Source organism: Pelophylax lessonae (genome assembly GCF_965119305.1).
Source record: "Pelophylax lessonae genome assembly, chromosome: 13".
Classification (NCBI taxonomy): Eukaryota; Metazoa; Chordata; class Amphibia; order Anura; family Ranidae; genus Pelophylax; species Pelophylax lessonae.
The window spans coordinates 10654694-10666704 of record NC_138780.1 but is presented as its reverse complement, the minus strand read 5'-3'; the positions used below and the strand labels follow the sequence as shown (position 1 = coordinate 10666704).

The 12011-nt window shown below is 55.6% G+C and overlaps 1 protein-coding gene across 1 annotated transcript in view; it reads right to left on the bottom strand.

Annotated features, from left to right (window-relative positions):
• DCAF8 (DDB1 and CUL4 associated factor 8) overlaps positions 1-11652 on the bottom strand; it is a 67826-nt gene extending 56174 nt beyond the window's left edge. The window contains exon 1 of the mRNA XM_082275901.1: positions 11530-11652. The gene's annotated coding sequence lies outside the window, so the exon portion shown is untranslated. The remainder of the gene's footprint in view (positions 1-11529) is intronic.
• Between the last annotated feature and the right edge of the window lie 359 nt (positions 11653-12011).

Genomic DNA, 12011 nt, shown 5'->3' with positions numbered 1-12011 from the left:
CAGGGGCACGCACGGGAGGGGACATCCTCCTAGAACTGGCGAGCCACGCTGTAGTCTTTTGGCTATAGCACAGTCAAGAACTGTTTAACATGGATACCAATGGCACCAGTTCAGTCAACAAAAGCAAAACATGTTGCACTTTCTGTATGGAACGCAGCAAAATGCATCAATAACGCACAGGTCTTCAATAATTGAGATTGGGGGGGGGGGGGGGGAAACACACTGAAACGCAAATTGAACTGGCCCATACACTTTGGTGCTGATAGCTTTAGATGTCAGATAAATACCACTAATCCACCAAGTTATCAGGGTGTTCGGGGTTAGGTTAATTTGAAGGTGACAGGTGCACTTTATACTGTGTTTCCCTGAAAATAAGACCTCTCTCCGTTTTCTATGATTGCAATATAAGCCCTACCCCGAAAATAAGCCCTAGTTGAAATCATGTGATCTGTGCTGTAAAAGTATTATATAACGTCCCAGCTGTATGTAACATGATAATACCTTCTTTACAGCGCCGCTGGGCACTCATGTGACCCTCCTCCTCCCGGCTGATGTCAATGGCCCCTCCCCCTGCAGTGCTCGGAGCAGGGCCGACGTCAGCGGGGGGTCCCGACATCTCCTGGCATATCCCTCGGCAGTGCTTGGAGCAGGGCCGACGTCAGCGGGGGGTCCCGGCCATCTCCCACGGCAGTGCTCAGAGCAGGGCAGACGTCAGCGGGGGGTCCCGGCCATCTCCCACGGCAGTGCTCAGAGCAGGGCCGACGTCAGCAGGGGATCCCGGCCATCTCCCACGGCAGTGCTCAGAGCAGGGCCGACGTCAGCAGGGGGTCCCGGCCATCTCCCACGGCAGTGCTCAGAGCAGGGCCGACGTCAGCGGGGGGTCCCGGCCATCTCCCACGGCAGTGCTCAGAGCAGGGCCGACGTCAGTGGGGGGGTCCCGGTCATCTCCCACGGCAGTGCTCGGAGCAGGGCCGACGTCAGCGGGGGATCCCGGCATCTCCCTCAGCAGTGCTCAGAGCAGGGCTGCTGTCAGCGGGGGATCCCAGCAATCTCCTTCGGCAGTGCTCAGAGCGGGGCCGACGTGTCAGCGGGGGGTCCCGGCCATCTCCTTCGGCAGTGCTCGGAGCAGGGCCGACGTCAGCGGGGGATCCCGGCATCTCCCTCGGCAGTGCTCGGAGCAGGGCCAACGTCAGCTGGGGGATCCCGGCACCTCCCTCGGCAGTGCTCGGAGCAGGGCCGACGTCACCAGGGGATACCGGCCATCTCCCTCTGCAGTGCTCGGAGCAGGGGCGCCGTCAGCAGGGGATCCCGACACCTCCCTCGGCAGTGCTCGGAGAAGGGCCGACGTCACCAGGGGATACCGGCCATCTCCCTCTGCAGTGCTCGGAGCAGGAAAGAAGAGCTCCAGCAGGTCACGTGAGCGCCAAGCGACACTGTAAACAAGGTATTTTCTATTACATAAAGACACACTGGACATTATATAATCCATTTACAGAGAAGAATAAATGATTTGGACAAGGACTTTACCTAGAGTTTATTTTGGAGATTACAGGGATGTTGACTCCCTTTGCTGACAGGGAGGGAGGGAGAGAAGACGGGACAAATAAGACATCCCCTGAAAATAAGCCCCAATGCATTTTTTTGTACCTAAAATATATTATATATATATATATACACACACACACACACACACACAAGACCCGGGCTTATTTTCGGGAAAACACGGTAGAAGTTCTGTAAAGCGCTACTCACCAGTGTGAAAGAACTTGGTGATTCCAAAGTGCAAAAGTCTGCAAAGGAAAAAAATAAAAAATCAGACACAACAAACCGAATCAAAAAAATAAAAAATCAGACACAACAAACCGAATCAGACAGCCAGCGGACACTATAAACAGACAGAAGAGTTCTGGTGTCACCCACTGCAAATACAAAAGGCCTTCACCATTCTAACCTCATTGACAGTCGTAATGTAGAAGGAGCCAATCACGGCTAGGCCCAGCCACAAATCGGAACTAAACTCTATTTGTAATCCTCATGCTGCTAGTATTAGTAAATCGATCGGAAAGGTAGATTATATTTGCAGGTTTTACACCTTTTTTCTTCAGTTGCTCATTCACACGTGCTGCTATTATTGCTGCCTCCCTGAAAAGCGAGCCGCAAACAATCTCAGATGGAGACTGGCAGGTGGGGGAGGAGGCGACAGGTCACCATCTCAGCAATGCGTCGCATGTGGTCCCATTCACTTTAAAAAGGGTCACGTTTGGTGGTGGGACAGTCGATAAAACTCGACAACCAGCGCTCATGTGAATGAGGCCCTATAGTGACTTAGGAGCTGGAGGACGGGGTGTGCAATGAGAAGGCTGCAGATCGATGACTGGAGGTCAGATCCAATCCTTATCCTCAGAAAGAACTAAATACTGGGGCAAAGAAGAACCCCCCTCCCCAACAAAGTACTGATTACTCAAATGCTGCTGACATAGCCCAACCGCATTTATCTTTGGTGACCCCCCTCCGAAACCAGCCACCTCACCATTACTTCCACACACCTGGTATTAGCTTTTTTTTTTCCTGGTGTCGGCACACATCCCAATGTGATCACCAATGACCACAGAGAGCTGCCACCAGACAGCGAAGATCTGACCACAGAGAGCTGCCACCAGACAGCGAAGATCTGACCACAGAGAGCTGCCACCAGACAGCGAAGATCTGACCACAGAGAGCTGCCACCAGACAGCGAAGATCTGACCACAGAGAGCTGCCACACAGACAACGAAGATCTGACCCCAGAGAGCTGCCACCAGACAACGAAGATCTGACCCCAGAGAGCGGCCACCAGACAGACAACCAAAGATCTGACCACAGAGAGCTGCCACCAGACAGACAACCGAAGATCTGACCACAGAGAGCTGCCACCAGACAGCGAAGATCTGACCACAGAGAGCTGCCACACAGACAACAAAGATCTGACCACAGAGAGCTGCCACCAGACAGCGAAGATCTGACCACAGAGAGCTGCCACCAGACAACGAAGATCTGACCACAGAGAGCTGCCACCAGACAAAGAAGATCTGACCACAGAGAGCTGCCACCAGACAAAGAAGATCTGACCACAGAGAGCTGCCACCAGACAACGAAGATCTGACCACAGAGAGCTGCCACCAGACAACGAAGATCTGACCCCAGAGAGCTGCCACCAGACAGCGAAGATCTGACCACAGAGAGCTGCCACCAGACAGACAACCAAAGATCTGACCACAGAGAGCTGCCACCAGACAGACAACCGAAGATCTGACCACAGAGAGCTGCCACCAGACAACAAAGATCTGACCACAGAGAGCTGCCACCAGACAACAAAGATCTGACCACAGAGAGCTGCCACCAAACAAAGATCTGACCACAGAGCTGCCACCAGACAACAAAGATCGGCCCACAGAGAGCTGCCACCAGACAGACAACAAAGATCGGCCCACAGAGAGCTGCCACCAGACAGACAGCAAAGATCTGACCACAGAGAGCTGCCACCAGACAGACAGCAAAGATCTGACCACAGAGAGCTGCCACCAGACAGACAGCAAAGATCTGACCACAGAGAGCTGCCACCAGACAGCGAAGATCTGACCACAGAGAGCTGCCACCAGACAGCGAAGATCTGACCACAGAGAGCTGCCACCAGACAGCAAAGATCTGACCACAGAGAGCTGCCACCAGACAGCAAAGATCTGACCACAGAGAGCTGCCACCAGACAGACAGCAAAGATCTGACCACAGAGAGCTGCCACCAGACAGCGAAGATCTGACCACAGAGAGCTGCCACCAGACAGCGAAGATCTGACCACAGAGAGCTGCCACCAGACAGCAAAGATCTGACCACAGAGAGCTGCCACCAGACAGCAAAGATCTGACCACAGAGAGCTGCCACCAGACAGCAAAGATCTGACCACAGAGAGCTGCCACCAGACAGCAAAGATCTGACCACAGAGAGCTGCCACCAGACAGCAAAGATCTGACCACAGAGAGCTCCCAGACAACAAAGATCTGACCACAGAGAGCTCCCACCAGACAACAAAGATCTTACCACAGAGAGCTGCCACCAGACAACAAAGATCTGACCACTGAGAGCTGCCACCAGACAGACAACGAAGATCGGCCCACAGAGAGCTCTCACCAGACAGCAAAGATCTGACCACAGAGCTGCCACCAGACAATGAAAATCTGCCAATCAATAGGGGGGGGGGATGTAATATTTCAAAAGCCAACTCCGACCCGCTGCAGGATTGTATTGTCAGTGGCCTCTCACACAGGTCTTCAGGTTGGCCTACAATCTTTCTCTCCCCCCCCCCCCCGTTCTTTAGCACAGGATACCCTGGCTGATGCTGTTACTCTGTCATTGGTTGAAAGGAACACCAACATCCTAACAACCAGCCAGGTTAGTCCCCCTTATATCAGAGAACTCCCTTATATGAGAATCTCTATTAGTGCTCCCCCGCCCCACATGAGAATCCCCATCAGAACACCCCCCCCCCCACCTTATAAGAGTCCCCATCAGAGTACCCCCCTTAAATCAAGGTCCTGATCAGACTCCACCCTTACATGAAAGTCCCTATCAAAGTGTCCCCTACTTACACAAAAGGTCTCCTCTAAAGTCCCCCCCTGACATGACAGTCCCCATCAGACTTCCGCCTTAAACTAAGGTCCTGATCAAACTCCCCCTTACATCAGTATCCACCAGAGTCCCCACTATACATGAGAATGCCCCCCCCACATAACAGTCCCCACCAGACTCCCCCCCCACACTTTTTAGTCAAGGTCCTCATCAGACTAAGCCCCTCACACAAAAGTTTCCATCAGAGTCTCCCCTTACATGAGGGTACCTTTTAAAGTCCACCCCCTTTACATGAGAGTCCCCATCAAAGTCCCCCCCCCCCCCCCCATTACATGAGAGTCCCCATCACACTTCCGCCTTAAATTAAAAGTCCTGATCACACTCCCCCTTACATGAGTTTCCACCAGAGTCCCCGATTTACATCAGAGTGCGCCCCCACCCTTACATAAGAGTCCCCATCAGACTCGCCCCCCCCCCCTTGATTTTTAAATCAAGGTCCTCATCAGATTAAGCCCCTCACACAAAAGTTTCCATCAGAACCTCACCTTACAGGAAAGTTCCCCACTACACAAGCGTCCACATCACAGTGCCCCTTTTAAATCAGGATCTTGATCAGTCCTCCCCCCCCTTACATCAGTGTCCCCCATCATAGTCCCTAATGGGTCTCCGATAGGTTCAAGTTTATTTGGACTTTCTTTGTTTTCTAGGTTCTACCTCTTGTCCTGAATCCTATCACACTGATTACAGAAAAGATCCAACTAAAACCTAGTCACTCGATTAAACTCCATTCAGAAATGTTTTCAGTCGGCGATTATTTGTACAATATATGATCCCCCCCCCCCCCCCCCGGGAAAAAGTCTAAGACCCCCGGGCTCAGAAGGATCACCCCCGTACACCCAACCTCACTGGACGGTGCAGACATTTTCTGATCGGTAATTCCAGCTGCAGAGAGATTTCCCTTGGAGAAAAGCCTCCTCAGAACTTTCCGCACCTCGGGGACATTCGACCAAATCACACGCAAGGACGCCAAAAGGCTGAAAATTTTATATCCTCCCGATTTCTGCTTTTCACCTGAGACCTTCCTCACCCGCTGCTGGGAAATCAACAAGATGCAAGAATTAAAAAAAAAACCAGGGACTATCCAGGACTCTAGGCTATGTCACACAAACCTGGACTTTCCGTGACTCTAGGAGTCGGTGTCACCAGAGAAAGTGAAACTATTTCCAGTACGTCTAAAGACAAAACAGTTTTTTGTTGAACTATTGAATAGGGAATGTTTAAAGCGAAACTAAGGTGACCTAATATTTAACTTCCCCTCAACGGTTCCCATCCCTTGCCTGCATCTTCTCTTGAGCCATTGCATGATGACGTCACTCCTACGCATGATGGATTGGTGTGGCCACCAGAGGCGCTGTATAGATCTTCATAGAGCAGGGGGGTCTTCAAACTATGGCCCTCCAGTTGTTGAGGAACTACAATTCCCATCATGCCTAGTCATGTCTGTGAATGTCAGAGTTTTACAATGTCTCATGGGATGTGTAGTTCGGCAACAGCTGGAAGGCCGTAGTTTGAGGATCTTCGTAGATGGGGGTATGACCAACTTCACCCTCTACGGCCGGAAACAGTGTGGCTTTCATGGCACCTTGGCAATCGAGGAACAGCCTTGTTCTCCCCCCTGCCCCCCAATTAATGCAAGGCAGTCTCCGATTGGCCGAGGTGGCTGCCTCTACACCTCAGCCAGAGAATTCATTATTAAAAAAATTATATAAGGCTGTTCCTGAATGGCCGAGGTGCCATGCAAGCAATTCCCTTTCTGGCAAGCCGGTTGTACCTCTTATGAAGACCAAACCAGAACTGGAGGCATTTTATTGACAAAAGCCTATCGGGAGGGAGAGCCAAGTCTTGACAGCCGGCACGGACCCCGAGGCAGGCCTGGTGGCAGACTATGTGGAGCTCAAGGAAAGAATGGCGGCAGCCCACGGGGGCCTGCAGGTGGACTCCCAACAGGGAGCTAGAGGTGGGCCCGGCGGCAGACCACACAGAAGCCCAAGGAGGGAATACTGGCAGTCGACGAGGGGTCTGCTTAGATGGAGCTAGAGGTGAGCCCAGTAGAAGACCATGCGGAGCCTGAGGTGGGTCCTGAAGCAGTCCATGGGGGGGGGGTTGGGAAGTAGGCACTGTGGCAGCGCACACGGAGCCAGAGGTGGGCCCCGGAGGCCGCCCACATGGATTGGGAGGAGAGAACAGCAGCAGGCCATAGGAGGCTACAGGTGGGCATGGTGGCAGCCTAGAGAGAGCTAGTGGTGGGCCTGGCGGCAGACCACGCAGAAGCCCAATGAGGGAACACTGGCAGTAAACGATGGGTCTGCTTAGAGGGAGCTAGAGGTGAGCCCGGTAGCAGACCATGCGGAGCCTGAAGTGGGTCCTGAAGCAGTCCATGGGGGGTTGGGAAGTAGGCACTGTGGCAGCACACACGGAGTGGGAGGAGAGAACAGCAGCAGGCCATAGGAGGCTACATGTGGGCATGGTGGCAGCCTAGAGAGAGCTACTGGTGGGCCTGGTGGCAGACCACGCAGAAGCCCAATGGGGGAACACTGGCAGTCAACAAGGGGTCTGCTTAGAGGAAGGTGGGCCTGGTGGCAGACCACGCAGAAGCCCAAGGAGGGAACACTGGCAGTCGAGGGGTCTGCTTAGAGGGAGCTAGAGGTGGGCCCGGCGGCAGACCACACAGGAGCCCAAGGAGGGAACACTGGCAGTCGACGAGGGGTCTGCTTAGAGGGAGCTAGGAGGTGGGCCCGGTGGCAGACCACGCAGGAGCCCAGGGAGGGAACACTGGCAGTCAACAAGGGGTCTGCTTAGAGGAAGGTGGGCCTGGTGGCAGACCACGCAGAAGCCCAAGGAGGGAACACTGGCAGTCGACGAGGGGTCTGCTTAGAGGGAGCTAGGAGGTGGGCCCGGTGGCAGACCACGCAGGAGCCCAGGGAGGGAACACTGGCAGTCAACAAGGGGTCTGCTTAGAGGAAGGTGGGCCTGGTGGCAGACCACGCAGAAGCCCAAGGAGGGAACACTGGCAGTCGACGAGGGGTCTGCTTAGAGGAAGCTAGAGGTGAGCCCAGTAGCAGACCATGCAGAGCCTAAAGTGGGTTCTGAAACAGTCCATGGGGGGGGGGGGGTTGGGAAGTAGGCACTGTGGCAGCCCACACGGAGCCAGAGGTGGGCCCGGAGGCCGCTCACACGGAGTGGGAGGAGAGAACAGCAGCAGGCCATAGGAGGTTACAGGGGGGCATGGTGGCAGCCTAGAGAGAGCTAGTGGTGGGCCTGGTGGCAGACCACGCAGAAGCCCAAGGAGGGAACACTGGCAGTCAACGAGGGGTCTGCTTAGAGGAAGGTGGGCCCGGTGGCAGACCACGCAGAAGCCCAAGAAGGGAATACTGGCAGTCAACGAGGGGTGTGCTTAGAGGAAGCTAGGAGGTGGGCCCAGCGGCAGACCACACAGAAGCCCAAGGAGGGAACACTGGCAGTCGACGAGAGGTCTGCTTAGAGGGACCAAGAGGTGAGTCCGGTAGCAGACCATGAAGTTGTGTCCTGAAGCATTCCATGAAGTAGGCACGGTGGCAGCCTACACAGAGCCGGAGGTGGGCCCGGAGGCAGCCCACAGGGAACAGAAGGCGAGACAGCAGCAGGCCATAGGAGGGTACAGGTGGGCATGGTGGCAGCCTAGAAAGAGCTAGTGGTGGGCCTGGCGGCAGACCACGTGGAACCTAAGGTGGGCCCTGCAGCAGACCATGTTGGCTAGAAGTAGACACAGTGGCAGCCTACAGGGAGCTGGACCTGGAGGCAGACCACACGGTGGGCCAATGGCAGACCCCGGCGAGGGACGTCAGCAGCCCATTTGGGGGCTGCAGGTTGGCACGGTGGCAGCCTACAGAGATCTGAAGGTGGGCATGGAGGCAGCTGGAGAAGAGCCCACGGGCCAGGCAGCAGCCCACGGGGAGCGAAAGGTGGGAAGTCAGTCACACATTATTAGCAGATCCGTCACTTGCAATGCCTGGATAGAGCGATAGGATAGAGTTCCTGAATAGAAGTCCCGGAGGAGGGACCGGAAGTCATGGAAAATCTCCCCCAGCAGAGCTCCGACCTCCTCAGCCTCACTTTGTATGAACAAATAGAAAAAAGTTCCTCTGCAAACAATGCAATGTAATGTGTGGGTTGGATGAGTGCCTACACCCCCCTCCCCCACACACAGGAGCCCCGTATACAATACTACTAGAGGAAGACACCCCAACATCAGAAATATCACCAATCACAGAGAAATCAGACAAACATATCCAATGCTGTATGATTGGGGGGGGGAATACAGAGGGGGTGTGTAGAGTGGGAGGAGATGACAAGGTGGGTACACAATAAAGGAGGGGAGAGGGGGGGGAAGGAGGGGATAACAAGGGAGAGAGGGGTACATAGAAGGAGATGGGTATAGGGGGGTTACACGGGGGGAGGAGTCCAGTGGGAGTCTAGGGGGGGGGGATACATAGAAGAGGGGGTGGTTATATGGGTTACACAGGGGGAGGAGGGCACAAAGAAGAGAAGAGAGGGGTACACAGGGGATGAGTATAGTGGTTTATGCAGGGGGAGGAGGGGAGGGTCAGTGAGATAGATACATATCAGAGGGAGGGGGGGGGGGGGATACACGGAAGGGATGGGTTAGCAAGGGGAGAGGGGTCAGTGAGGGAGATACATAGAAGGGGAACAATATGGGGGGGGGGGGGGGGGTCAGAGAGCAGATACATAGAAGGGGGAAAGGGTATGGGGGATCCATATTAGAGGGGGGTGAGTATGGGGGTACACAGGGGGGGGGTCAGTGAGGATACATATAATGGGATAGGTATGGGGGGATCCATATTAGAGAGGGTTGGTATAAGGGGTATACGGGGGGGGGGTCAGTGATGGGGATACGAAGAAGAGGGGGGGTGGGCATAGAGGGGGGTAAGTATAGGGATACACAGGGGGAGGGGGGGGGGTCAGTGAGGATACATAGAATGGGATAGGTATGGGGGTTCAGTAAAGAGGATGGGTATAGGGGGTATACAGGGGGAGGGGGGTGCATAGACAGGGGTCAGTGAGGGGGATACAAAGAAGAGGGGGGGGGATGGGCATGGAGGGATGAGTATGGAGGTTGGGTATACAGGGGGAGGGGGAATACACAGAGGAGGATGAGTATGGGGGGTACACGGGGGGTACACGGGGGGGGGGGGGAGTTGTCCGTGAGGGGAATATAGGGGGGTACACAGGGAGGGTCAGTGAGGGAAGTATGGGGGTTACACAGGAGGTGGCAGAGGTCAGTGAGAAGGATAAATAGAAGAGGTGATGAGTATGGGGGGGTTAGTGAGAGGGTACATAGAAGAGGGGGGTCAGTGTGGGGGTACACATAGAAGAGAATGAGTATGGGGGGCACGAGGGGGGGGGGTCAGTGAGGGGGATGGTGATTAGTATGGAGGTTGGGTATAAGAGGGGAATACAGGGGGGAGGGGGGGGGGGGTCAGTGAAGGGGATGCGTATAGGGGGGTACAAAGGAGGAGGGGAGGGGGCCAGTGAGGGGGAAATACATAGAAGAGGGGGATGGGTATAGGGGGGCAAGTAACAGGGATAGGGTCAGTGAGAGGGATACATAGAGAAGGAGCATAGATATAGGGGGGTACAATGGGGGAGGGGGGTATACGGGGTACACAGGAGGGGTATTGAGGGGGGATAAGTATGAGGGGTACACAGGGAGAGGTGGATCAGTGAGGGGGGGATAAATACTAAAGGGGGGGATGGGTATAGGGAGGTACACAGGGGGAGGTCGGTGAGTGAGTGGGATGGAAATGGGGGGGGGGGGGGGGTAACACGGGGGGAGGGGGGTGAGGGGGGGATACATAGAAGAGGGGGGATGGGTATATGGGTACACACAGGGGGGAGAGGGGTTAGTGAGGGGGGTACATAGAAGGGGGGATGCATATTAGGGGGGGGAGAGTATGGGGAGTACACAGGGGGAGGGGGGTCTGTGAAGGGGGGGTGAGTATAGGAGATACACAGTGGGAAGGGAGTCAGTGAGGGGGATAGGTATGGGGGGGTACACAGAGGGGGGGGGGGGTCAGTGAGAGGGATACATAGAAGCGGGGGGAGGTGTATGGGGGGGTACACAAAGGGGAGGTCAGTGAGGGGAGTGAGTTTAGGGGGTACACGGAAAAGAGGGGGGGTCAGCTTGGGATGGGTATGGGGGGTACACATAGGGGAGGGGGTGAGTGTAGGGGGGTACACAGGAGGGGGTTCAGTGAGAGGGGGGTACACAGGAGAGGGGGGTGAAGATAAGGGGGTACACAGAGGGGAGGGTGATAAGTATATGGGGTACACAGGTGGGAGGTGGGTTAGTGAAGGGAATGGGTATAGGGGGTCCATGTTAGGGGGGGGGGATGAGTTTGGGGGTACACAGGCAAAGGGGGGTCAGTGAGGGAGTACATGGAGGGGGATGGGTATAGAGGGGTACACAGGAGGAAGGGGGAGGGGGGTCAGTGAGGGTGGATACATATTTGAGGGGGATGGGTATAGGGGGTACACAGGAGGGGTGGTCAGTGAGGGGGGATAGATATTAGAGGGGGATAGGGGGTACACAGGGGGGGATGGGTAAGGGGGTACACGGGGGGGATCAGTGAGGAGGGATAGATATTAGAGGGGGTGAGTATGGGGGTACATAGGGGGGTTAGTGAGGGGGATGGGTATAGGGGGGTACACAGGAGGAGGGGGGGGATACATATTGAGGGGGATAGGGGGTACACAGAGGGGGAGGGGGGATACATATTGGTGGGTATAGGGGGGTACACAGAGGGGGAGGGGGGATACATATTGGTGGGTATAGGGGGGTACACAGAGGGGGAGGGGTGTGCAGTCACCGGGGTGTCGGTCCAGTCGGGGCCCTGAGCGGAGGAGGCCGGAGTCCTCAGTAGTAAACAAGTCCCGGCAGTAGGCCTCAGGCCGGCGTGGCGGTGTCTCGGTGCCGGGGTTCGGTGTCGGGGGGTCCCCGCTCTGCCCTGGGTGGGGGGATGGGCCCTCTGGCCGGGTATGCGGGGTATACACAGGGCGGGGGGAGGGGGATCAACTCATCGGATCAGCTGCAGCCATGTCCGCCTCGGCTCCTCCCCCAATTCCGCCCCCTTCAAACTCACAGTGCGCAGCTCCGCCCCGGCCAGCCTTCCGTCTTCCTGACCCGCCCCCCTCCTTCAGGACCGACAGCGACCCCGCCCCTCCGCTCTGACTGGTCCTGGCACCGCCCCCCTCCCTCTGATTTGTGAAGCAGGGGGTGGGAGGAGCCTGTGTTGTGTATAGCAATGTATAGAATGTATTGTGTATACATGGGTTGGTGATGTTTGGGGGC